Source organism: Lepidochelys kempii, chromosome 9, assembly GCF_965140285.1.
Source record: "Lepidochelys kempii isolate rLepKem1 chromosome 9, rLepKem1.hap1, whole genome shotgun sequence".
In the NCBI taxonomy this organism is placed as follows: domain Eukaryota; kingdom Metazoa; phylum Chordata; order Testudines; family Cheloniidae; genus Lepidochelys; species Lepidochelys kempii.
Window position 1 is genome coordinate 97,320,625 of NC_136388.1, and position 25,985 is coordinate 97,346,609.

The 25,985-nt window shown below is 41.3% G+C and overlaps 1 protein-coding gene across 2 annotated transcripts in view; it reads left to right on the forward strand.

The window, feature by feature from the left end:
* The window catches only part of LOC144930872 (uncharacterized), a 39,800-nt gene extending 14,284 nt beyond the window's left edge, over window positions 1-25,516 (forward strand). Inside the window, exon 5 of one of the 2 annotated variants that reach the window (XR_013636322.1) lies at window positions 25,441-25,516. The gene's annotated coding sequence lies outside the window, so the exon portion shown is untranslated. Of the gene's footprint in view, window positions 1-9,465; window positions 9,819-25,440 lie in introns of those variants that run through there. The other variant, XR_013636321.1, reaches the window with a different exon arrangement.
* Window positions 25,517-25,985: the final 469 nt, after the last annotated feature.

The window sequence follows — 25,985 nt, forward strand, 5'->3', positions numbered from 1 at the left end:
TCTGAGCAGTGATGGGACCCACCAGGGCTAATGCCTACAAGGCCTAACTGCTGGGCATGCAACTGGCACCCTAGGGGTTTAGGGTATAGAGTAACCCCAATAACTACAATGTCAAACACTGCACATAATAAGTGGACTGGTCTCCCCATGCCATTCGTCAAGATGACATGGAGTTACTGCACATACCCGCCATTGACTCGTTTTCCTGTCAGAGTTTGTAAGCTAGGTTTTAAATAGCCCTGCCCTTGAAAAGGCTAAAGGAACAAAATGGCCTGAGCCGTACCATTTAGGATGCATCTCCTGATACTGAACATAGCAAATCCACACATCCCCAGACTTCGTTCTATTTTGGTTCAGGGCCACCTCTAGTTAATGAAGATGCAATTTGCATATAAAGCATGGCTCCTGCATATTTAGATTTTCAGATCTTGTTAACAAGATCCATAATGGTCTGTTTGCTAGATTGTGACATAATCCTTGCCTCTCTCTGAGGCTCAGAAAGGTAGGTATTGCTACTAGTTTCCTATGTAGTGGTTTATCCGCTTTGGACTTTGAAAGAGAAGCAGTTATTTTTAACAGTTGATTATGCATACACCCCCTGCTGGTGGCATCCCTTCATTGTAGAAGTGGCATCCTGGTATCAGCATTGTGCCCAGAAGCTATGCTAGAAATAAGGACTCAACCTCCCTCAGGCTCAAAGCATGCATACTGTGCTGTAAAATGAAGATATGCAATTATTTGGCTGCTTGTCTCAGAGCGTGAGCGTGCCTTTGATGAGCTATCAGAAACTCAAGACAGCAATGGTGAAGAATTTGCTGCCTGGAAGCCAGAAGCCTCTTCAACAGAGTGAGGATGAAGATGAAGGGCAAATGTTTCTCCCACGCTCCAGCCTTTCTTCGCAAAGTCTTCAGGTGGTCTAGTTGTCCTTTCCCCTCCGGTAGTTCTTGCTTGAAGACGGTGCATGGGTTGGTTTGGTAACAGTAGCGGTAACATTATTAATCCTCAGTGCTAGAGAGATAGTAACAGTAAGGTAGGCGCTGTTGCCCTGTAGTGATGCAAAGCTTGAGGAATGCCATTTTCCTTCTCTTTCACTTTAAGCGTTATTCTGGTGCACTGACATCGATAAACAGTACTGCAAAGCACACAGTACAGGGTCTTTCTACAGCTAGCACTCTTTGTGGGTTAATCACACTTTAGGGAGTGGTCACAACCGTCACTGGGGTTGCAAACAGGTGTCAGAGAATTGTGAGCACCCTGCCCTTCCCATATTGCTAAATAGGAGGGAGATCTCAATATGGGTAAGGTCGAAAATCACTGCTTGAGGGCAAAGTCTTACGGAAGGGAGCTCTATAAACCACAGGCCAGTCACCAAAACAAGATGTCTGCTGCTCCAACAAGTTCTATTGCCCTCTTTCTCACCAAAATAATTTCTGTCTAACCCAGGTGAATCTTCAGTCAATTGCTTCTCATCCCCAGGCTGATCCTGCTTAGGGACTGGGAGATCTTATGACACTGCTTGTCCATACTCTTTCTTGGAGTTTTTCTTCCCACTCCCATTTACTTTCCCTGTATTTTTCCTTGATTTTCTTGGACTACTGAAAAATGGTACATATGAGAAAACCTGCTGCCTCTAAGATCACAATCCTTCTACAATTTTCTTCTCTTTTCAGTTTTCTACAAAATAAAAGTTTTCATATTTTCTGCAGGTTTCAGAGTAACAGCCGTGTTAGTCTGTATTCGCAAAAAGAAAAGGAGTACTTGTGGCACCTTAGAGAGCTGTAGCTCACGAAAGCTCATGCTCAAATAAATTGGTTAGTCTCTAAGGTGCCACAAGTCCTCCTTTTATATTTTCTGCAGTGATCGTCTTGTCAGTTACAGCCCTCCCTCTACATTCATCTTCTGTCAAATGGCCTCATGTGATGGCAATCCAGCCATTTGACCAAAGTGGAATAGTCATGGCTCTCTTTTGAGTCAAACCACCATCAAGTCAGTATGCTTATATACAGAGAGACAAAGAGGTCCTGTCCTTGTAGGAATCAAAAGGAGCAACCACCAGTCAGAAACCTGCTCAGATAACAACCAAAACACATCAGATTATAAATATGAGAGACACACAGCAGCTGGGACCCCTACCTCTTATCTCCATAGGATTATAAAGCAAAGATAGACAGGCAAAGAGCTAGCACCAACTACACTGTTTCCAAAAGACAGAAGATGTAACAGATGATACCTAAAAAGAGGCTTTGCTAGTTTGTAATTCCACATTCAAAGCCCCAAAAGCTAGAAATATCTACTGGATAAAAGCAGCGAGAGCTCTAGATAACCACTATTCCTATTAAAAAAACAGGACTGCTTTTAAACTCCCACCCAAATTCACAAGAGGCTAGTAATGTCTGTACTTCAAAAGGTTCTAAGTGTTGGCTGAGTTGGGATAAACATCCAAAAGTCTGATATTTATTTGTTTGGATCTGAAACTTCTTTGTTCTGCAAACTGGACTGGAATTCTTACAAGATCCATACTTTTTGGATTTATCCAGGCAGGAAGTACCAAAAAAACAAAAAAAACCCTAATGCACAATTGCAAAAATGCTTCTTCACAGAAGCCTTTACAGTCAAAGATATCCGTTTCCACACAGCCAGGGAATGTATACAAACAAACCAGAAATTTGTTATTTAGTTTTGTTTTTCAGTTAAAAGAAGTTTGGTTAAGTTGCAATAAAGCTACTTGAAGTTTGGTGCTAAGTTTCGGGGCAGCTGTTATTTCACCCATACCAGTTAGCCCATGTAGACATCCTGAAGGAGGGGAGAATTAAAGCAGAAGTTGAATGCAAACAGTGATTTCCATCTGCTTTACCCCAATATATAAACATACTGTGACTAGCCTCTCCCATGGTATTTTGAAATTTCCACATCCTGCCTGACGAGAGGAAGGAAAAATGCTCAAGAATTATTTTTAAAAGAAGGCGGCAAAGAGTCCTGTGGCATCTTATAGACTAACAGACATATTGGAGCATAAGCTTTTGTGGGTGAATAGCCACTTCGTCAGATGCATGTAGTGGAAATTTCCAGAGGCAGGTATAAATATGCAAGCAAGTACCAGGCTAGAGATAATGAGGTTAGTTCAATTAGGGAGGATGCGGCCCTCTTCTAGCAGTTGAGGTGTGAATACCACGGGAGGAGAAACGGCTTTTGTAGTTGGTGAGCCAACTGTGTTTAATCCTGAGCTGATAGTGTCAAATTTGCAAATGAACTGAAGCTCAGCAGTTTCTCTTTGAAGTCTGGTTCTGAAGTTTTTTTGCTGCGGGATTCATAGATATTAAGGTCAGAAGGGACCATTATGATGATCTAGTCCGACCTCCTGCACAACGCAGGCCACAGAACCTCACCCACCCACTCCTGCGAAAAACCTCTCACCTACGTCTGAGCTATTGAAGTCCTCAAATCGTGGTTTAAAGACTTCAAGGAGCAGAGAATCCTCCAGCAAGTGACCCGTGCCCCATGCTACAGAGGAAGGCGAAAAACCTCCAGGGCCTCTTCCAATCTGCCCTGGAGGAAAATTTCTTCCCGACCCCAAATATGGCGATCAGCTGAACCCTGAGCATATGGGCAAGATTCACCAGCCAGATACTACAGAAAATACTTTCCTGGGTAACTCAGATCCCACCCCATCTAACATCCCATCACAGGCCATTTGTCCTATTTACCAATTAAATACCAAAATCATGTTATCCCATTTGCTATTGTGTGTCCAGGGAGGTTGAAGTGTTCTCCTACAGGCTTTTGTATATTGCCATTCCTAATATCTGATTTGTGTCCATTTATCTGGCCAGTGGCAGATGGGAGTGTGCATTTCCGGCCACTAGGGACATATGGGCATTCAGCAACAGTGAGGAGTCCAAGTGGACCTGAAAGCCACTAACCAAGTACAGTCAGAGACAGGGTCCTGCTCTACTGGGGGATACTGTAAAGGAGGCAAGTTCTTCAAAGCACTTTCCTATTCCTACGAGCATAACCTCAGTCTTGCCCAGGTTCAGCTTTAGTCAGTTGCTCTTCATCCAGGTGCTGATTTTGGCTGGCTGAGGAGCCAGCTGAGAGATGATGCTGTTTACATCTGAGGTAAAGAAAATGTAAAGATGGTTTGTGTGCTGCTGGCATTCCAGCCCATGTTGTCTCATCAGCTTTTCGCAAAGGCTTCTCATAGCTGCTGATTTATATCAGCAAGTGCCGTGAACTTTGTGGTATTCTGCAGGTGAGGGCTCTGGTGGTGGGAAGGATTGGGGTCCATTAAACTAGAGAGGAGCCATCTGAGGGTGTTCAGTCTCACCCCTGCAGCTTCTTCGAGGTAGGATGGGGTGCTTAGCAGTCAGCGGTATCAAGTGCTGCAGAGAGGTGCCGCAGGAGAAGGATGGACCCAGTCCCTTGTCTGTAAACAGGAGGAACATCTCCCAGAGCCACAAGTGCCCATCTCTGTACAACGTCTTGGCCTGAAGCATGACAGAGTGATCCAGGATACTGGAAACATGTCAATCTGGCATTGGAGGTTTTTTGCTAGCTTCTCAGTGAGCTTTCTGAGAAAAGGGAAGCTAGACATTGGGCAGTACTTTGAGAGGCCTTGGGCATCAAGTATGATTTTATGGCAAATAGGTCATGTCAAAAGCAAACCTGATTTCATTCTTGGATGAGATTACAAGTTTGGTTAATAAAAGTAACTGTGCAGAAGTAATATACTTGGGCCTTTGTAAAGGGTTTGACTTAGTACTGCACGATGCTGAGTAAAAAGTACTGTACTATATCAATAAAGCATGTTAAATAGGTTAAGGACTGGCTAACTGATAGATCTCAAAAAATAATCAATGGGGAACCATCATCAAATGGGGGTGTTTAGTGGGGTTCCACAGTGTGATGCGTCCCAAAGGTACCCAGAGCTATGAGGCACTTCACTTCCCCCTGGCCTTAGCATGAAGAAGGCTTGTCTGTACCTGGTGTGGGTCAGCTCCCCAATTCCACCAGCTCTGGCAGCACAAGCACTGCCCTCTAGGCCTCCACATGCCTCACTCTCTCTGTCTTTACAGATTAACAATGGGCACACTACAACCCCCAAGCCTTCCAAGAGTCCCCCTGCAGCGTCCAGCCCTGCTCTACTGGATACTGCCAAAGGAACAGCATGCCCCAGCTTACCAGTTACACCTCAGGGTCACCACTTTGCTCAACGTGCAGTACTCAGGTTTAGAGTAAAAACACAAAGAAGTTTATTTAACAGAAATTGGAAAAGAATCAAGTAGAATTAATGGAAACAAATGGTAACATATAAAATACAATCATAACACGCTTTCTAGAGCCCAAACTTAACTAATAAGCCATTCCCCTGTCTCATAAAGGTTAGCTCATCCAAAGTTTCTCTCTGAACATCAGACAGTCACACCAGCTGTGATCCTCCATGCATAAAACAAGCCAGCTGACAGCTTGCCCTCCCCCCGCCTCAGTGAAGGATAACTGTGGCTACCTCTGCACCCACATATATCGCAGATCCTTTGTCTTCGCTTGTAAAAATTCACATTGTCTAGAATGTCCCCTGGAGATTTTGCACTCACTTGATTAGCATTTTGCTCAGATTTTACATCAGTGTTCATTATGAAGTATACAAGGTAAAAATAGCCAGACAGGTAGATAAGCATCTACTCCCTCAAAGATACTTGTTTATATCTTCTGGTGACCAGCCCAAAGTCAGACCTTAAGAATATAATTTTCAGTCTGTATACATAACACCTAACACATTATCCGTACATAAATTTTGCAATGATGTGAGAACCAGTGTGACACTCTTTGATGAACTAGTATATAGACATCAGACCAAGAGGATGCTATCCCCGACACTATTCAACATTTTCATCAACGATCTGGAAGTCACCGCCGATATAGTTTGTGGATGACACAAAGATTGGAGGAATATTAAATAAAATGAGGACAGGGCAATCTGGATTACTTGGTAATATGAATACTTGGTAATGTGAAAATGTAGCATTCTACCTCTAGGAACAAGGTATGTAAGCCATAATTGCAGAATGGGGGACTGTATCCTGGAAAGCAGTGGGTTCTGAAAAGGATTTAGTGGTCACATTGGACAAGCAACTCAACATGAGCTCCCAGTGCAATGCTGTGGCAAAAAGGGGCTAGTATGATCCTTGGATGTATAAACAGGGGAGTTTGACAAAATACTTGTTTCCCCATCAGAAAATGCCAATTCATTGAAACTGAAACTTTCACAGAAACATATCAGTTTTGATAGGAAGGTTTTTTAGGTCCAGGATGGAATTTCTGGAGGGTGGGAAGAGAGAGAGAGAGAGATCCACCCCAGAACAGCCTGATGGTTAGGGTAGTCACATGGAACGTGGAAGACCCAGGGTCAAGTCTCTGCCCTGAATCAGACAGAAAAGGGCCTGAAACCAAAGTCAACCACATCCCAGGCCAGTCCCCTAACCACCCAGCTAGAGAGGCATGCTCTCAAACATGGAGCATTTTGAAGGGTCATATTTTCATTCTGATGAGGCATGAAAACGTATTTCAAAACCTTGACATTCTTGCCAAAATGAAATTCTTGTTTTCTAGCCAGCCCTGCCAGAGCTATACAGGATGTCAGATTAGATGATCTAATGGTCCCTTCTGGTCTTAAATGCTACTACTGTATGAAAAGCAGTGGATTATTTAGTAGTGGCTGGATGATTGCCTGTTTTATGGTGGGTGGTGAATTTTCCCTGGTCAGAATAGGTATTTGACACTCTGTTGGTAGGAGACCTGGGTATTGTCTAGTCTGTACTGAGTCACGAGGAGAAGAGAGCAGCATGGAGGGAGAGAAAGAGAATGGAAGTCACTGGGTCCAAGACAAGACACTCAGTGAGGCAGACAATTGCCCTGTTGGACTGCCTACTGTCTTCAGCTCTTTCCCCACATCAGAAATGCCCTCCAGTGCACACTGCACTTCTCGCCTTGGGGAAGCCTTGGAGCATGCATGTTTTGAATCCCAGCAGACAGCCAGACTTGTTGAGACCTATCTGACAAAACATCAACAAAGATGAAGGGGTGCCCTGGGGCGCCTCGGTGCAGATATGGGAATGCTCATCCCAGCCTTCAGACAGCTCAGGTGGGAGCTGCAGGTTTTGTTCATTCTTATGTTTTGCTCAGCTGCCTTGCTTCTCCCAGCCCTACACCTGGTTTAATGAGTTACATCCTTCAAAAAGCAACACAGCATTAAATCTGAGCCTCCAAGATTTTCAGGTGGTTTAAACACCTTACAAGGGGAGACTGGATCGCTCAGAGGATCAGTTATGTAATAAAGATGCTTTTCCCTTCTGGGTGGCTTGTTCAAAGCCAGCCCATGAGAGCAGGAACAGAAAGTGGTTGCTATATCTGTAAAGTGGCCTGTGTGAAACCATACAACCGGCAGCTTCAACAGAAAGAGCAAAGATTGAATGGGTGTAGCAATAAAACTACCCTCTCCCCCTAGTAGGCCTCCATCCAAACTTGGAAGCACCACATTAACATGGTAGCATAGAAAATCTTTTATTTGATCTATGGGTGCCATAAAGCATTACGTTCATATGAAAAATGGGGAAGGGGAGGGTTAAAGTAAACCCTAACAAATAAGTCTCTGAACAGTTTGAAATACCCAGGCCAAGAAGCAAACCATATAAACTCTAGTGGTTATGTGGATGTGTGTTAATTTTTTATCTATGGTTTATTTATAGACTGTATTTTTTATAGCTCTCCATTTTCATTTCAAAAAGCAATTGCTCAAAATAGAAGAGCGAAATCACAAAACAAAATCCCAACCTTCATCGGCGAGAACACCCAGCCACCTGCTCAACATTTATAACACTGCAAAACGCAGGCCCCAACTTAGCAAAGCACGTTAGCACCTGATCAAGTGTTTTGTTGAATTGGGACCTTGGGTTTCAGTTATGAACTTTATTCACATCTGTAAAGTTACTCACATTTCCAAGTATTTGCAGAATCAGAGCCTTAATCATCAGCTGTTAAACACCTGCTAAAGTCAGCAAAGTTTCCACAAAAAACAGTTCAAGGACTTTTTAAATATGTCTGTACAGCAACTCGCCATTCATTCTTACTTCTGTAACATTCACCAACAATTTGTTATAGTGGGCTATTTGAGTTATTAAGTGCTGCTAATATAGGGGGCCTGCAGTAATAGCAAGGTGCTTGCCTATTGCTAGATGACCTGGGTATGCAAAGTAGCTGATTTATCATCACTCTGCTTTGAGTTTCAGTCTTATGCTCCCCAAATTATAATGAACTGCCATATTAAAAAATAAATGTACAGAAAAGTATGTGGTCCACTGCAACATAATTCACTTTGTATGACTTCTCAGCACAATGCCAGAATGGACCTCATGGGCAGCTGAGGAGGATATGCACCATGTATATGGAGAAATGAAGACTGGTAGCACCTAATCAATCCATCTCATACCTGCTACAATATTTGTAATACATAACTTCCCAGGCTTATGGCTGTCTACAGTTTCAGTCCACAAAAAGCCTTGGAGTGGCATTAGAGGATTTGATTTCTCATGAAGTCAGAATCAGATACCTCATAGTAAGCACTTTGGTTTCAGCTCAGCCTGCATCCATACCACTGTCCTTTTAAAGTGTTGTGGTTATTGCTGCCTCTTTATTTTTTCCTCTTCTAAAGCCTTGGTCTAGCTCTAGCCAGATATGAATTGCTCATCTTACATATATATGCCAAAAGAGATAATGGCATTAAAGGCTTTTCCTTGTACATTTTGACATGAGAAAGTACTAGCTCTTCCCCTTAAAGAAAGAAGTGAATTAGTTTCACACGGTAAAACTAAAGTTGGTTTCCTCTGCACAAAACCATGAAGATATTTATATATAATTTATCTTTCTAAGTTGTCATGTGGCAAAAGACCTCTTGCTGTGCAGCAAGCTTCCCTTGCTACTTAGAGAGAATTACGTGATTAAATAGAGACCTGAAAAGTTTTGAACAAGCACTGAAGAAGAAAAGGTTTCCTCTTAAAGCCTTAATGAAGTGGGCTCATTCCTCCTCCAACATCAACTTAGCCTTGTGTAGTTTGTTTTCACTCTGGTTAATCACTGACCAAAGCTGTAGTGCGGACCACCAGTTTCCAATAAACCATAAAAGGCAGATCAGAAGCCATTGTTCTTTTCTGTAGAGCTTAGCAGACAACAGCTGAATAAACCTGTTCAGAGTCAGAACAGTCAAGCAGGAACAGAAGCCCAACAATCAGCTACGGTGAATCCTGAAAAGTAAATTAAATTTATTATGACATAATTGATAGCATGTGCAAAGACACTACTCAAGTCTTATGCAATTTTAGGTAATTAAATATGGAACAATTAAAGTACAGTAATTAGAAAAAGCAACATTATTACAAACAGATAATTATCCCCCAATTTATCTATCGAATGTAGGATGCAGAACCGGCAGCTAATACCTCTTTCACCGCCTGACAAAGATTTTGGAAAAATTCACCTGAAGAAGCAGTGCCCCCAATAAAATTACATCTTTGGAATTAAACCTAGGAAAGCTATTACAACTGAAGCAACAACAGAAGCAGAAGAAACAGCCTTGAATACCGCAGGAAGGATATTACCGTAACTGATTATGATCACATTTTCATGTAAATAACAAAACTGTAGGTAATTTTTTTCCTTATGAGATACATATTTTGTCTTTACTATGTCATTCAAACTTTGAGCTCTTACAAGAATAATTTCAGTGGTTCTTTTTGCCAGAGAAAAGATCTCTCCTTGCCAAAACGCCACCATTTCTTTTAAAATACATATCCTCATCTGCTAATGTGAAGATTTTGCAATCAATTAATTTAGTCAACTTCTTAAATAAAATATTACCAACTAACGCCCAGATGCCTTTCTTTTGTTCTGAGTTTGCTTCTGCCCTTTCGCCTGAAGCCCCTCTTACAAAGTTCTTATTGAATGCAGTGCCACCCACAGGTCAAGAGCTGATCAGCTGCATCCTTCCCTGCTTGCCATCAGAGCTGCAAACCGGTAATGACTCCATCAGCTGTTTCTGCTCCAATATATTTCTTACAGAGCTGTTTGTTGATAAGGATCCAGGCTTAGGAAGCAAAATGACAAATTAAAAAACACTAGCCAGTGGTGCTGAATAGCACTTTAGAAGAACAGGCACATCAGTGTGCATAGGGAGCACTGAATGGCTAAATTGTACCTCTTTCTTCCTTCCCCAAAAAGATCTTTGAAGATGGAAGAGACAGTCTTCTTTCTACGGCTGTAAACAAAGGTGGCATCACCTATCAGCTCCTTCCCTAACTCCAACTCCTAAACAGTGAGTTAATGCCACACACTTCTCTCCTATGTGATCTCCAAGAGTTTCCTTCTGAGTTGTCTCAGGAATGTGAAGATTTCATATTCACATTCAGAGCTGTAATCATGACAACACACATGATGCTATTTAAATGTGGCAAATGCTTAAACCACTAATTTCAGTGGCCAAGAATTGGAAATTTACTACTAGTTGGTATGTGACATGTCCTAAAGCCAGAGGTAAGACAAGGCTTCCCTCCATCTGCTCTGGTCAGTTCCTTTTCCCCAGCTGGCATCAGTGTGTCATTTCTATTCTCCACACTCTTGGAACTTCTGACAGCTAAAGCTGTGAGATAGGTGATCATTCCAGATACATTTGTGATGCATGATATGCCATACAAACCAGCTAACTTCCAAGTGGAGCTAAATATCATTTTAGAAATTATCATAGGCAAGTGAATGTACATCCTGTACATTGTCTTTCAATGGCTCTTTAGTCAAGGCAGAATGATTTCCAGTTTCATTGAGGGTCATCTAAAAACAAATACAGTGTGTTCATTTTGCAAAGGCCTGTACATTAAACCAATTACAGTCAAATTACTTTTCCAATTGTCTGTTGTAAGAGCGACAAGAGATTTGTGTTATTCACCCTAATAAAACTTGGCTGCACTGGCAAAAATAATACTTTTCTTTTTAAATAGACCTTCAGGAGATGGCAGAAATATTAGCTAACGCAGAGTTACTATCACATTCTGAAAATACAATTCAAAATAACCTAAAAGGCTCTTCCCTAGAGCAGCAGATATACCAAACCTTGGATGCCTCATACTAGAGAGCAAAAATGTCTTTGGTCTCGGTACATAAAAATTTTTTTAAATGTCAAGTAAGATTTTAGAAGAAAGTGTCAAAGAAACTAAAATAGTCCCTTTGCTCCCTTTAATTTACCTGAGTTAAAACAAAAAAATTAAAATAGGTCAGCGAAAAGAAAGATTAAAGAGTAATAAACGGAGACTGATGAACAGCAACAAATTCCTGTGTGCCAAAGTTAAAACAAGGAGTTGTTGCTGCTGTGAGGAGGGGAAAGAGTTCCATGCTTTGGCAAGTCTTGTGGCAAGAATGCCACAAACTTTTTTTAAATTTTAGACATAATTTTCTATTTTCCAGCAGTTTATTCCTCTCACCTGCATACCCCATGGGGAAACACTGATTGCTTTAATTCTAACATTTGGAGTGGAACCCATTCACGAAACTTTCTAGCTGTGTGATTCAAACTAGGCTTCTCTTTCCTCTTTTTGTTCTCACAAGAAAATCAATTCACTTGAAGAGCCTCTTAATCCCATTTTTGCAATCAACAATTGCCACTTGTATATCGCTCTAATAGATTAAGAAGTGGGATGATGCGGTTGTCTGGTCTAATTCAACCCTATTCAGGTAACTGCAGCCTGAGGCACTTTGTAGTGCCAAGCGCAGAACTCTACAGGAAGACTTTTGCTATCATAATTTCCTGTGGAGCTATGCACTGCCCCCACTGAGTTGCCTGAATTACTTTGAATTAGGCCCGACAACCACAGAGAGCAGAAATCCAGCAAGCAACAATAACCAAGTCTTTGAGCATGACTTGCATGGGTTATTTTTTCTTTGCATTAGAACAGAAAGAAGGAATTTCAAAATGCACATCTATTTAAATGACAGCGACCTGCCATAAATCAAGTGTGAAACAAAAGAGAAAACAGTTTAAGTGAGAGAGAAGTTGAAGTGGAGGAAAAATTAATCAAAACAGTTTTCAAAAACTTCATAGTAAGAGCCTGTGAAAAATTTCAGGCCTATAGCATTTCCATGGCAACAGAGAACAAGCACATGTTGGATACCAAAATCATAAAAGGTTTGTTTTGCAAGGATGAAACAGAAACAGATGGATTTGTGTTTAGTCTTAGTTTAATTTGTTAAATGATTCAGACTATTTATCATGAATATTTATCATGTATTTGTCAAAATATTACAGAAATAATTTAAAATATTTTTTTAAATTGGCCGTGATTCTGCAATACATGCCTCAAACAAACAACTCTCCAGAATGTGGATGGGTTTAAAGGCCATAAATGTATGTCTTAAAACCCAGTTCTGGCCTGAGAATCATGCTGACATCACATCAGGTAAAGAAGCTTAATACAGCTTTTCAAATATATGTGTTTGAATAAAAAAACAGTTCCTACAAAGGAACAATTCCGAGTGGTGGGCAAAAAACTGGCATATGTTAAATCATTAGCTGGTTCCACAGAGTGAATAAATCGGATGATGTGGGTAAAAATGCAATGTCTCAAGGGCTACAAGTTAAAAAATGTTCCAGATAAGGAAAATCTGATCTCAGAGGAGTTTTTTGGTTTTGTTTTGTTTTTTTATTTGTCATAGTCCCTTAATTATTACCAACATGGCAAAAATGAATTAAATCTAAATTTCTCTTAAGAGTTTCAATCACTATTCCTACTCTTTTACCTTTCTGTGTTCAGAAAATAAAGAGAACAAAGCAGGAGCCCTACTGATTCAAAACTAGCAGAACAGACAAACAACAGAGCACAACTGTTCTCTCATGCATGACTGGGATTAGGATAAAAGCAGAAAAGACTTCTGAGAAAAAGAAAACAACAAAAGAAACAGGAGTGCTGACAAAACTTTTTTTCTTTCTATTGAGGCAAAAGAGAGAAAAAAAGAGCCTTGCTATTAAAAAGAAGAAAAAAAAGAAAGAAAGATAGAAGAAGAAAGATTAACAAACAGAAGTAAGGGTTTTCACCTCCTGTTTTACTTTTTACTTTTAGCCCAATCTGGTCAGAGAAACAAGGCGCAGAAGTAAAGTAGATCATAACCTAAGACACTTCAGTAATTTCAAACACCCTAAAGGAGAGGCCCTACCACCACATGATGAACTTTTGTGTTATTGGTCCATTATTTGCTCTCAAATATACAGGGTACAATGTCTGAGAGGATCTGAATTTCCTCTCCCCAGTTAAAAGGCAGGATGTTGCAATGAATTCACACACTTTCTTCAGGAGGGCAAAACCTATGGGTTAATCTTTGTACTTGGCTGCTTTTTTTAAAAAATGCATTCAAAAATTAAAAACTGTAATTGTTTCAAACAGAATGGCCCTGGAGGTCAGAACCGCCAACGTGGAACTGGGTGTTGGGGGGAATTTGAGATCTTCTGGATGCAAACATTCCATCATGTCTGATCATTCAGCAAGTCAAACAAACTAGTTTGACTGAATCATATTTTAAAGTCAGCATAGCTTCACTGCCAGCTGTTACCAGAAAAAGCACGAGTGAATTGGAACACCATTTCACAAAGTATCTAAGTTCTCCCATGGAATGAACCAGGAAAGAATCAAAAGGGGTTTTTGCAAAATTCAAATAATTTCAGAGTACTGATCCACTAGGAGCACTAGTTCCTGAAAACTAGTTCCTCAAGGGCCAAACACTGCTTTCTGCTATACTATGTGAACGTTCAAAGAAATCTACATGGTTGTGTTGGTGTTTATCATGTATCCTCAAAATAAATCCAAAACGTAATGAATTTCACACTAGCAATATCTCTAGATTCATCCACAGATATTTACTCATGTGGACAGTTCAAAAACCATGCACAGGAAAATGTCTTCTTGCAACTGTATTGGGTTGTAGAGCAAGCCTTTATAAGCAGTCTTATTATGTTTATTGATAGAGTTAGACTTTGTTCTATAAAAGTTGCTGAAAAAGAAAAATCTGCCCTTGGTAATACTCCCAACTGCTGATACTTTTGCTACCCAGGGAAAAGCCACAGCCACTCTCCAACCTAGGGGTCAATAGAGATCTTTAGAGGAGAGGAGGTCCAATGCCAACCCACAAGAAATGGCAGTTCTGACACAGGAAGACTTTGAACACTGCCAATTACTGTAAAACACTGAACTCCTCTTGGGAGAAAAGAAAAGGTGGACTGAGATCTTGCCCTAAAACAAGATTCAGAGTCCTTTGGGATACAAATAAGTGTGATATGGGAAAACGTAGACATAGCAGAAGGACTTCTAGTTCTATGATCATAACAAATGTGTTTGCCAGTGGTATGTTCCCTCACACAGAAGGAAGAAGAGAAGCACTTTTCAGTCTTGATGGCTTATTTCAGTTTAGAAAAAACAACAAGCAAATAATGAACAAGTTGAATATCCAGAAGAGCGATTCATTCTGTAACATTCTGCATCTGAACTGAAACACAAAATGGCATCTGTCTCATTGCTACCTGTCACAGGGTGTGCTCCCTCCCCCTGGATTTCTCTTAGCAAGCAGTCCTCATGCATTCTGACAGAAGCTCACACCACAGTGTACTTTATTTACGATGTCTTTTATGCAGCTTCATATCCCATGACCACATGGCTTTCTCCAAGCCTCAAGAAACCCCCTAGACACAGGGTGAGAGGTCCGGGAAAGAGGTCTCACTTTTCTGAGATCCTGAGCTTCTCTGCCCTTCCTTCCACACCTCTCTCCCTTTCTGTTCCCCATTTAACAGTTCCCAGCAGAGGAGTGGAATCCCCTTGTTAACTGGTTAATCATCCAGTCCTAATCAAATATTTCCCAATGTGGCCCATACAGGGAAGCTTACAGAGTGGTGAGTCAGCCCTAGGCTACTCTCACTCTGTCATACTACCTCTGCAGTTGGCAGGGAGACCCAACTTTTGAAAGCTGCAATACAGAGAAAACAAGATCTCCCTTCAGTGACCTGCCCTACAGCCAGGAAAGGGAAAAGGGTTAAAGAGATGGCATTCAGGTTCGAAGCTGAAGCAAAGCATTACAGAAGATATTAAGTCTGCATTAGGATCTCCTCAAGTTCTGATATCCTGGTCATTGGCGTCATCTGTTGTATCGGTATCCATTGCCTAGTGAGCCAAGGTTTTGTCTATTTTTAGCTTTACTGAACTGGAAATGGCAAAAGAGGGCCTTTGACCAACACACCATCCTTGGACTCCTGTACTTCTCCATCTCACCCATTTCAAACATCTTCCACCACTGAGGTTCCTACGCATCATCAGACAAATAATCACATAGTTGTCTGGTCTGTCAGTGGCCAGCAAAGTGGCCAGTGCCATAAATCAAAACAAAACCATGTTAACGCTTATGAATCACAGCCCATCCAGTGATAATTTTGAACCGTGCTAGGCTGAGTCCCGCAACGTGGGTCACACACTGATTTCAGAACTGTGCCAGGAAAATCAAGGTATTTGGCTAGTCTAGTCAGATACACTTAGAAGAAAAATGTAACTTGTGTTTACAGATTTAGTAATCTGCTTGTAAAATAAAAAAATTAAATGCAATACAAATTACACGTATCCTGCCTTCCCAATATTTAAGGATCTCACCTCACATGGAGACATCTTATCTACAAATTCTAGTCCATTATTTTAATGAAACACTGACAGGCTTTCATCTTGTTCACCCCTAACCTGCGTTCAGGAAGACTCTTACATGCACAGCTAGTAACGTGCACTACTAATTAACTTGGGATGCAACATAGTCTAGTGGAAAGAAGAAAAGGAGTACTTGTGGCACCTTAGAGACTAACCAATTTATTAGAGCATAAGCTTTAAATTGGTTAGTCTCTAAGGTGCCACAAGTACTCCTTTTCTTTTTGCGAATACAGACTAACACGGCTGTTACTCTGAAAATAGTCTAGTGGATTGGGCACTGGAGTGGGAGCAAGGAGACCTGGCACATTGGCAGAGAGAACAAATCCCATAACACACTGTTTCCGTAGCAGATCCAGGAATAGAACTTCCAGAAAAGGGAGTGTGGTCCAGGGGCTAAGACACGGGACCAGGACTCAAGGAACCCGCATTCTATTCCCAGCTCAGTTACTGACCGGCTGTATGACCTCAGGCAAGTCACATTGCCGCTCTGTATCTCTGCCCAACCCTTATCTATTTAGAACGGCAAGCAATTCTGGGCAGGGACTGTCTCACTCTACGTCTGCATACAGCACCTAAGACAATGGGGCCCTGATCTCATTTGAGGCCTCCACATGCTAACGTAATACAAATAAGACTTAAACAGAACATGCATCTTCTGCAATTTTTAAAAAGAAGACACACAAAGATCAAGCACAAAATGAGACAGTCATTTTTTATTTGTGCTGAAGTCTACAAGAGAGTTTATTCCGGAACATACTAGCCAGAAAATGTGTGCTCTGTATTGTTCTTCACTTCATTAATCCTGGGATATTCCCAAAAGCCTCACTATGTGTTTGATTTGAATTAATGTTCATTCATGACACACACTGATGCGACAGTGAAATAAGATTGCAGAAGGGAACATATCATCACTACAATAGAAACATAAATTGGCACAATCACAGGCTTAACCTTAAGTCAACCAAGAAAACCCTCCTCCCAACCGCCTTCTGCTGTCTAGTGCAGGAATGGGTGTTCTCCGGTTGGAGAACTGATTATCATATTCAATTTACTTTGAATGCTGTTCTGAAATTGTGTTATTGGTTCAGATCAACTAGGGCCAGAAATCCAGTGTAAAATTGCTATTTTGCCATTTTTCATGTTAACATGAGTAAGTCGCTTTATATAAAGGAATATCAGAGATACAAGCTGCATTTACTTTGTCTCTCTCTCTTTAGCAGAGAGTCTTAAACTCAGAGTAGAGATTATGTCAGATTAATTCTGTTAACCCTATATCGTATAAATGACTAGAGTAGTAGACATAATTTTGGAAAGATAATACTCCTCTACAATTAGCCCAAATGGCCACTGTTGCTCCATTAAAATGCAATTACATGCAGTTTATTCTGGCTGTCCAACAGTTGATCTTTAATGTTGGGAGCTCAAGAATGTTAGCTTAAGTGTATGGTTTTACTTTTTCATCTTTACTTTTTAGCATCATTACCGTGTTAAATAATGGATCTCTGTGAGCAAGACAAACAAAAACCCCTCTGTTTTCCACAATTCGGAAATTTATCACAGAACCCACCTCTTGACACAGAATGGTGCTGCAGAACCTGAAGCCTGGTCTACACTAGGGAATTAGGTCAGCACAACTAAGTCGCTCAGAGGGTGTGAAAAATCCACACCCCTGAGCAATGCTGTTAAACTCACCTAACCCCCATCTACCTCAGGCCAAAGGCCTCAACCACTGCCTGGCTGCCAAACTGCCTCCCTCACCTTCCCAAGTAGGTGCTAAAACCCCATCTGCTCCCTATTCAGCTGCTAAAGTCCCAGCTTCCCCCAGTCCAGCAGTTTAGGCATTGTCCCAAATTGGCATTGTCCAAATCTGCAGCACATTGAAAATAGATTGAGGCATCCTAAGAAACATATACCAAACCAATGAGTATTGCGTACTGAGAGGGAGTTTTATTGAATTACATCTGAAAACGGGCCACTCAGTCTGACAACTGACTTAAAGCTGCCACTACATTTCCAGTTTGCCAAAGAAGCCAAGGAGCTTGGCCACAGGATGCTCTTCCTGCAGAGTAAAATGGACTGTCACTGTGACACATCTCTGATGCTTGCAGAATTTCAACAGCTACATTAGTGATCCATGTATGCTACCCACTCATCCATTCTCATGCCATTTCCTGGCATACATTGGCTTTCCAGGGAAATGGTGTACTCCATAGGAATAACACTTCCAGAATCCCACAAAGTCTATTCCAGACCAATCTCATCCTTCCAGTGTTACTGGGATATACCAAAGCATTCCCCATGCAGGCTTGCATTAGTCTCTGAAAAGTGGAGGCATGGACAGAAATGGCAGCAAGCACAATGGCTGCATTAGGCATGGTTTCCCCTCTTCTCAGTGACAGGAGCAGTAGATAATACAGTAGGCTTCCACAGACAAGCATTTCCCCTCTCTTCTCTATGAGGTTGGGGTGTGCTCACTGCAGGCTGCACACGAACCACTGTCAATACTAAAATACAGTTGATCTTGTTTGCTTCTTATGGCATGCATCAGTAGTCAGGTCAATAATTTTAAGTTTGTATTAGCAACCCCACTGGCCATTTCATAGATTCATAGATTCATAGATATTTAGGTCAGAAGGGACCATTATGATCATCTAGTCTGACCTCCTGCACAATGCAGGCCACAGAATTTCACCCACCACTCCTAAAAAAGACCTCACACCTATATCTGTGCTATTGAAGTCCTCAAATTGTAGTTTGAAGACCTCAAGGAGTAGAGAATCCTCCAGCAAGTGACCCGTGCCCCATGCTACAGAGGAAGGCGAAAAACCTCCAGGGCCTTCCAATCTGCCCTGGAGGAAAATTCCTTCCCGACCCCAAATATGGCGATCAGCTAAACCCTGAGCATATGGGCAAGATTCATCAGCCAGATACTACAGAAAATTCTTTCCCGGGTAACTTGGATCTTACCCCATCTAAAAACCCATCACAGGCCATTGGGCCTATTTACCATGAATATTTAATTACCAAAACCATGTTATCCCATCATACCATCTCCTCCATAAACTTATCGAGTTTAATCTTAAAGCAAGATAGATCTTTTGCCCCCACTACTTCCCTCGGAAGGCTATTCCAAAACTTCACTCCTCTGATGGTTAGAAACCTTCGTCTAATTTCTAATCTAAATTTCCTAGTGGCCAGTTTATATCCATTTGTTCTTGTGTCCACATTGGTACTGAGTTTAAATAATTCCTCTCCCTCTCTGGTATTTATCCCTCTGATATATTTATAGAGAGCAATCATATCTCCCCTCAACCTTCTTTTAGTTAGGCTAAACAAGCCAAGCTCCCTGAGTCTCCTTTCATAAGACAAGTTTTCCATTCCTCGGATCATCCTAGTAGCCCTTCTCTGTACCTGTTCCAGTTTGAATTCATCCTTCTTAAACATGGGAGACCAGAACTGCACACAGTATTCCAGGTGAGGTCTCACCAGTGCCTTATATAACGGTACTAAAACCTCCTTATCCCTACTGGAAACATTTAGTCTAGTAGAAGAGATATCCTTTGTGCCACAAAGTCATGTAGGAGGAGAAGCTGACCATAGGTTCCTTCAGGCCTGGGGACAGTTTGAAAACACATGGACAGACCAGGATGTTGAAAGCCAAGAGATAAATCCAGAAGCAAGTGGGGTGCTCTCTCTGATATGCTACAGTGGAAAGAAGAAACTTAAAGCATTGCTACTGAAAATGATGCAAGTCAGTAATGGCTCAGTAGGAATGAAGAACCCCATAGATTGCTGGAGAGACTGTCGCAGAATAAACCTATAGACCAGAAGTGGCATTTATTTAGCCTGCTCATTTGAGACAGGAGTTTGTTACCGTGAAATTTAAGTTTGAGTTAGTTGTGTCCAAACTGTGATGTAGATTGAATGCAAGAACCAACCTTGTTTCTCTACCTCCCCTGCTAAGGTTGCCCAGCTGAATCAAAAGTGAAGGGAATTCATTACAAATTATCACAGGTTCATTAGATTTGTGAAAAATGATAAAGATACAATTTCTCATCAGAATGTGTTCTGTTTTGCTGCAACATTTGTAATAATAATAATAGCTTGACTTGTCCCCATCAGGCCTATCAGCATTTGGCTACGCTACTAATTAGCCAAGACTACATCATGACTGAATGTACATTTCCTACCTTGTTTAATCCAATGACACTCATATTTAAGATTTTATTTTTTCAGTTAAGGCCATGAGAAATTAGCTAAGCCTGGGGCCTCAATTAATTGTGTGCATTAATTCTCATGCACGTAGCCATATTTTTATGTTATGCTACATGGCAGGGTGTAACTACATCATTATTTGTATTGCAGTGTCATCTATGAGCCCCAGTCATGGACCAGGACTCCATTGTGCTAGGCACTGTACACACAGAACTACATCCGCTGGACGTGTAAACAACCACTGCACGAATGGTCTAAAATTGCTGCTATGATCTGGTGACTGCTGTGTTAAACAGAGGTCTAAAATACAGAAAAAAAAATCACTTTATAGGAACATTCAACCATTCATTTTCAAGCAAGTACTCTTGTTGCAGTTTCAGTGAAAGTCACTAATCTGTGCTATTACACTGGTAGGCTAGAACATCCTTGTTTTCTTTAACCAAGTACGACACACAGTCACAGCACTGTTCAGTCACAGAACAGGCATTTTAAAATGGTCCACACTGCCTCTTCTTACACTACATATTACATTTGTTGCCAGTCTAGAAATGTTACCCTCTATATACACAATAATGGAACCAGTGGAAGTTTTTTGACCAGACCATGTTTTGGCCAAAAATTAGAGTTTGGCAAAGAACAAAAATTTTGGTGAGAAAATGTTGCTTTGAGTTAACTTTTTTTCCTTCAGGTTTTTTCCCCAAACAAAACTGAAAATTGTTGTCTGGTTACAAATTGCATTTTCCAGTTTGTTCCAGTTTTTGAAAATTGAACTGGAGATTTTGATTCCAATCTACTCCGATGGGAAAGGTTTCAATTTGGATCAAAATGAAAGGAAATTTTGTTTCATTTTGAAATATCCCATTAAAAAAACCCCGAACAACAACAAAGGTTTTTTGATTAACTTCAGCCTGTGCAGTAGCCACAGTCCTAGAGAGCATGATCTTCACTCATGACCTACTTTTCCAAAGCATACCCCCTGGGTTCTCCTAGTTATAGCTCAGAAGTGGCAGGGAAAGAATCAAGCCATAAACTGCCTCCAGCTGTAGCCTCACCTGTGAAGCAGGGAAGTTTCTGAGCCTGTATGGGACCTAGGCCTTAAGTGGCCATTTGCTTTGCTTGAGTTTAAGGGTGGTTCCGGCCCACTCATGCCTTTGCTTCCCTGTTGAATTATAAGGTCAGTCCTGACTTGTGAAAGTAAGTCTGAAGGGACACACAATCAATCCCCGGCCTTTCCATACACGTAACTTGCAGTGAATACTAAGACTGGTGCTGTTAGCTCAGGATGACACCAAATGACAGAACAAGGCTGCTGAGTGACAGCTCTCTGTTGCTAGTCCTTTGCTAACACATCTGTACAAGATGAAGCTGCTCTTTCTGTTTCCTGTGCTTCCGTACCCCAAGCAACGCCTCAGGCTCAGCTATCAGTACTGCAGCTCTCTCTCACGCTATCAGCGGGACTCTTTGGGGGTTATATCTGAATACAGTTTCTAACACAAAATCAATAGTTAACCGTCTATTAATAGTTGGCAAAATTAATAGTTGCCAACTGACTGAGAAGCAGAATTCAAGGTTTAGAATAATTAAGACTCACTATTATAGACTCAGAGACTTTAAAACCAGAAAGGACCATCAAGATCATCTAATCTGACCTCCTGCACATCACAGGCCACAGAACTTCACCCACTGTCTCCTGTAATGGACCCCTAACCTCTGGCTGAGTTACTGAAGTCCTCAAATCTTGATTTAAAGACTTCAAGTTACAGAGAATCCACCATTTACTCCAATTCAAACCAGCAAGTGACCCCGTCCCCAAGCTGCAGAGGAAGCCGAACCCCTCCCCCAGGGTCTCTGCCAATCTGATCCAATGGAAAATTCCTTCCCACCCCTAAATATGGTGATCAGTTAGATGCTGAGCGTGTCAGCAAGATCCAGCAGCCAGATACTTGGGAAAGAATTCTCTGTAGCAACTCACAACCCTTCCCATCTAGTCTCACATCTCCAGCCATTCGCGATATTTGCTAGCCACAGATGGTCCATATGCCATAGTAGGCAACCTCATCATACCATCCCCTCAATAAACTTATCAAGCTCAGTCCTCATGGATGCAGAAACCATTCCAATATGACCCAAGTGCAGCTGATTCAGTGCAGCGGAAAGCCTGAGACAATGATTTTGAGAGAGTCAAACGTCCCTGGCCACATTCGTGTAATTAGGGTGTTAACTCCAAGGTCTAATTATTGTTAATGGTGATATTTCAAGTATCTCATTTCTTGTTTTAGTGGTGGGATGGGGTTGGGAATAAGGATTTCCTGCAGGGCAGGAAATGCAGAAAGAATAACGTAGAAGGGACATAAAGACGGGGAAAAGAGACACACAAAAAGCAGGATGAGAAAGGAAAAGAAATACAGGTTAGGGACACAGCAGTGACCTTAAGCATGAGCGTATTTTCCCATGAAGTTACACTGAATGCAATGATAATTTACTGAATAAATAATGATGGCAACCATTTATATTACAACAGCCCTGAGAGATGCCAACCAGGGCCAGGCCTTCATAGTGCTAGGCACTGTGCAAACCTAAGGGCTCGATCCCGCACCAGTGCATCAACAGAAGCTTTGCTATTGACTTCAACAGGCGCAGGATTAGGCAGTAAAAGTTTGTTACTACATAAAGGCTGTATTCTCCTCGACATCTCTGAGCACACCTCTCTTGACATCAGACGAGCACCCTTTGAAGCAAGCGGAGTATCTACTCCTAAATTTCTACCCTGACCCCAAGACAATTAAACTGGTATTTTCCCCTCTCTACAGGAATTAGACACCACTGCTCTGAATGATTCAGTACACATTACAGCCTGCTCCTACTCCCACTGAAGTCAATCGGTACAGGGTTGGACCCTGTGTGATACTCAGGCTACAGTACGAAGCACTATGTTAGAAACATTGGGAACTGATCCTGCAAACCCTCATTCATGTTATTCATCCTTTCACAACTCACCACAGTGAAGTCAATAAGGAAGGATTCTTCGGGTCAGGCTTCATGTTTGCCCCCTCTATAGCTCTCTACTTCCCTCTCCCAACCTGAATGCAGTTTAGTTTTTCTGACTGACACAGTAATCGTGTTTTTAGCTTTGCGTGTAGCGCAATGCTTAACTTGTAATGAAAGAGGTGCCAGGGCTCCAGCTATAGCTTTACATTCACAACTGATGCCAGGACTATGAACTGCCAAGCCTAGAGGCACTAGGGCACAGCTCTGGCAAGCCCTGGCAGAAATTAAGCAGTGGTGTTGGGGTAACTTTTGCAATAACAAGTACTGTAGGAACTAAGGCAAACAGTGCTTTAAGTTACTTTTTTTGCTATAAATAGGCTTGGCAGAATTTGACTTTTATTGTTTTATAACCGATGTTTATTTGTATGTGGTTTTTTTTATTTACACTTTCATGGTTGTGGGAAATTGTGGCAGTGGTGGGGTGATGGACAATTATTTAATAACCCTAGCCATTGAGATTCTTGAAGTTAAGCTTTATAACTGTTAGGACACAAATTGTCAACTTCACATGTCAAAATATACAAAGCAAATATTGTTAAATCAAACTCCAATAAGTTTCCAAGCAGCATGTTTCCTACTTTACCTGACTGTAAATTTCTATCATGGACTGAACTATTTTTCGTCAGTTTTTGTGAACAGTGAAACTGACATTTACCAATAATCTAATCCTTCCAAGCCTAGCTAGAAACATTAGAGAGAGAGATGGCTCTGAATAGCTCCTTTGCCCCACTAAACAGAACAACAGTGTGAATTTATAACTTGGAAAACAAGAAATCAATCATTCTTTGAAGGCTGTTGCTAGCTTTTTGTAGATGCCTAAGTGTTATGCCCTCAAGGTATTTTCAGCCAGTGACAGTTCATTCAGAGGATACAGGCCTGATTCAGCAAAGCACTTAAGTACAGAACCTACTTAAGTCCATCCCTATTCACCAAAGCACTTAAGCACATAACTTGAGATAAATGTCCAAGTTCCCACTGACATCAGTGGTATTTAAGAACATGGTAAAGCTATTTTTCCGAATCATAACATAATCCTTATAAATTGAATTTCTGTTTCACAGCTTTGCTGGGTAGACATCACTCTCTAACTTGCTCAGTTGAACTCTGTTGAATTAGGACAAATGGACTTGGTACCACACAACATTTTTATTAACATGGCACACGTTAAATGGATTAAAAACTGGCTAACTGATAGGTCTCAAAATGTAATTATAAATGGGGAAATGGCATTGAGTGGGCGTGAGTGTTTCCAGTGCGGTCCCACAGGGATTGTTCTTAGCCCTCCATTATTTAACACTTTTATCAATGATCTGGAAGAAAATATAGAATTATCATTGGTAATCATCTACTGAGTAACTAAACTATAAGCAAGTTATTTTAGCTACTAGGTTTTTTTAATCAAAAAAATTAACAATTGTTGGTAATACAAGTTATTTTCTCACATATGTATGAAAAAGAGAGAACGCCCTGACTAGCAGAAATTCAAGCAAGCCCACAAAAGCCACAGAAATGGGCGTTATATCATCCCATAATAGGCAACTAAAATATATTGTCATTCCTCTATACACCAATCCTTATGGCCACATCTACAAGGCTATTCAGTTAAGATATAGCAGCTTCTGCATCCATCAGGAAACCTTCAGTAAGGCATAGAAATCATAGGAGAAATAAGCTGCCTGCAAGTGAAGCTAATTTAAGAAGAACTCAACAAACTTTGAGAATTTTTTTTTAATTCATTAAAGAAGGGCACACACAGGTAAGTGATAATGGGAGGTCTACAGGACAGGTATGGCAGTTTGTACACAGCTAAGCATACCTGAAAACACTTTCGGAATATTATTTGTATTATCATAGCACCTTGGAGCCCCAGTCATGGATCAGGACCCCATTGTGGTAGGTGCTGTATAGACACAGAAAAAAAAGACTGCATATAAGTTGGCGTCCTGGACCAAATTCTCTGCTGGACATCAGTGGAACTGCACCCGTTTAAAACACCAGAGAATTTGGCCCCAGAGACAGCACAGTTGTGCAGAAGACCGAGCAGCTGAGTTTCAGTAAGTGTGCATGTCAGCGCTCTCCTGTGCACATGGTATAATGCTACTGCAGGCTAAACCAAATGGATTTAGCATCCTACTTCCCTTCTGGGGCTAGCTGGTATTTTAGTGGCCAGACACAGCAGTGAACAAAGCTTTAAAAAAAAAAAAAAAAAGGTAATAATGAATTTGATAATTTTAGAGGCATTTTTACAGATAAACAGGAAACCAATTCCCTTGAGGTTCAGTGAGCCAGATTTATTATTCTAGATGTGATAGCTATTTATAAAAAGCCAAGATGGGAAGACACACCAGGGGTTCGAAGAACCCAGTAAAAATACAGTTATCCCCTTTTTCTCCTGCACTGTCACACCATGAAGAGCTGCAGATGGGACAAAGAGGTGAATTGCTGGAACCTCTCTCTTTCCACCCCTGGATCACCACACGAAAATAAGTAAGTAGTCTAATGAATCTCAGAACCGATTTGCAGCCGTGAGCTAAATTTTCAGCTCAAATCCATGGGGACTAGACTCAGAGCAAGTCCATTCATTTTTCTTTTTAAATTAAACTACATGGCAATGAACAGGGTTCTCATTTCAATGGAGGGCTGAGGAGTCTTGGGTTTCAGCCCATTTGGGTCACATCCTGCATCTCCAAAAGGCTGCTCTGGTGACAAACAAATAGATGCCACCACAATTCACTGCACATATCTCCTCAAGACCCTGTATATCATTTCCCTAGCATCCAGCTCCCATGTATAGCAAATGAAGTAGGAAGAGTGACAGGATCTGTGTTGTTGAAGGACAGCGGAATAATGAAGAGTAACACAGCCTTCTGAGGGGTTAACACTTCGCTTTGAGGACGGCCTGCCTTCCACATACAGGCTGGCAGGAGTGTAGTTGTATCATTAATGAATAGCAAGTGA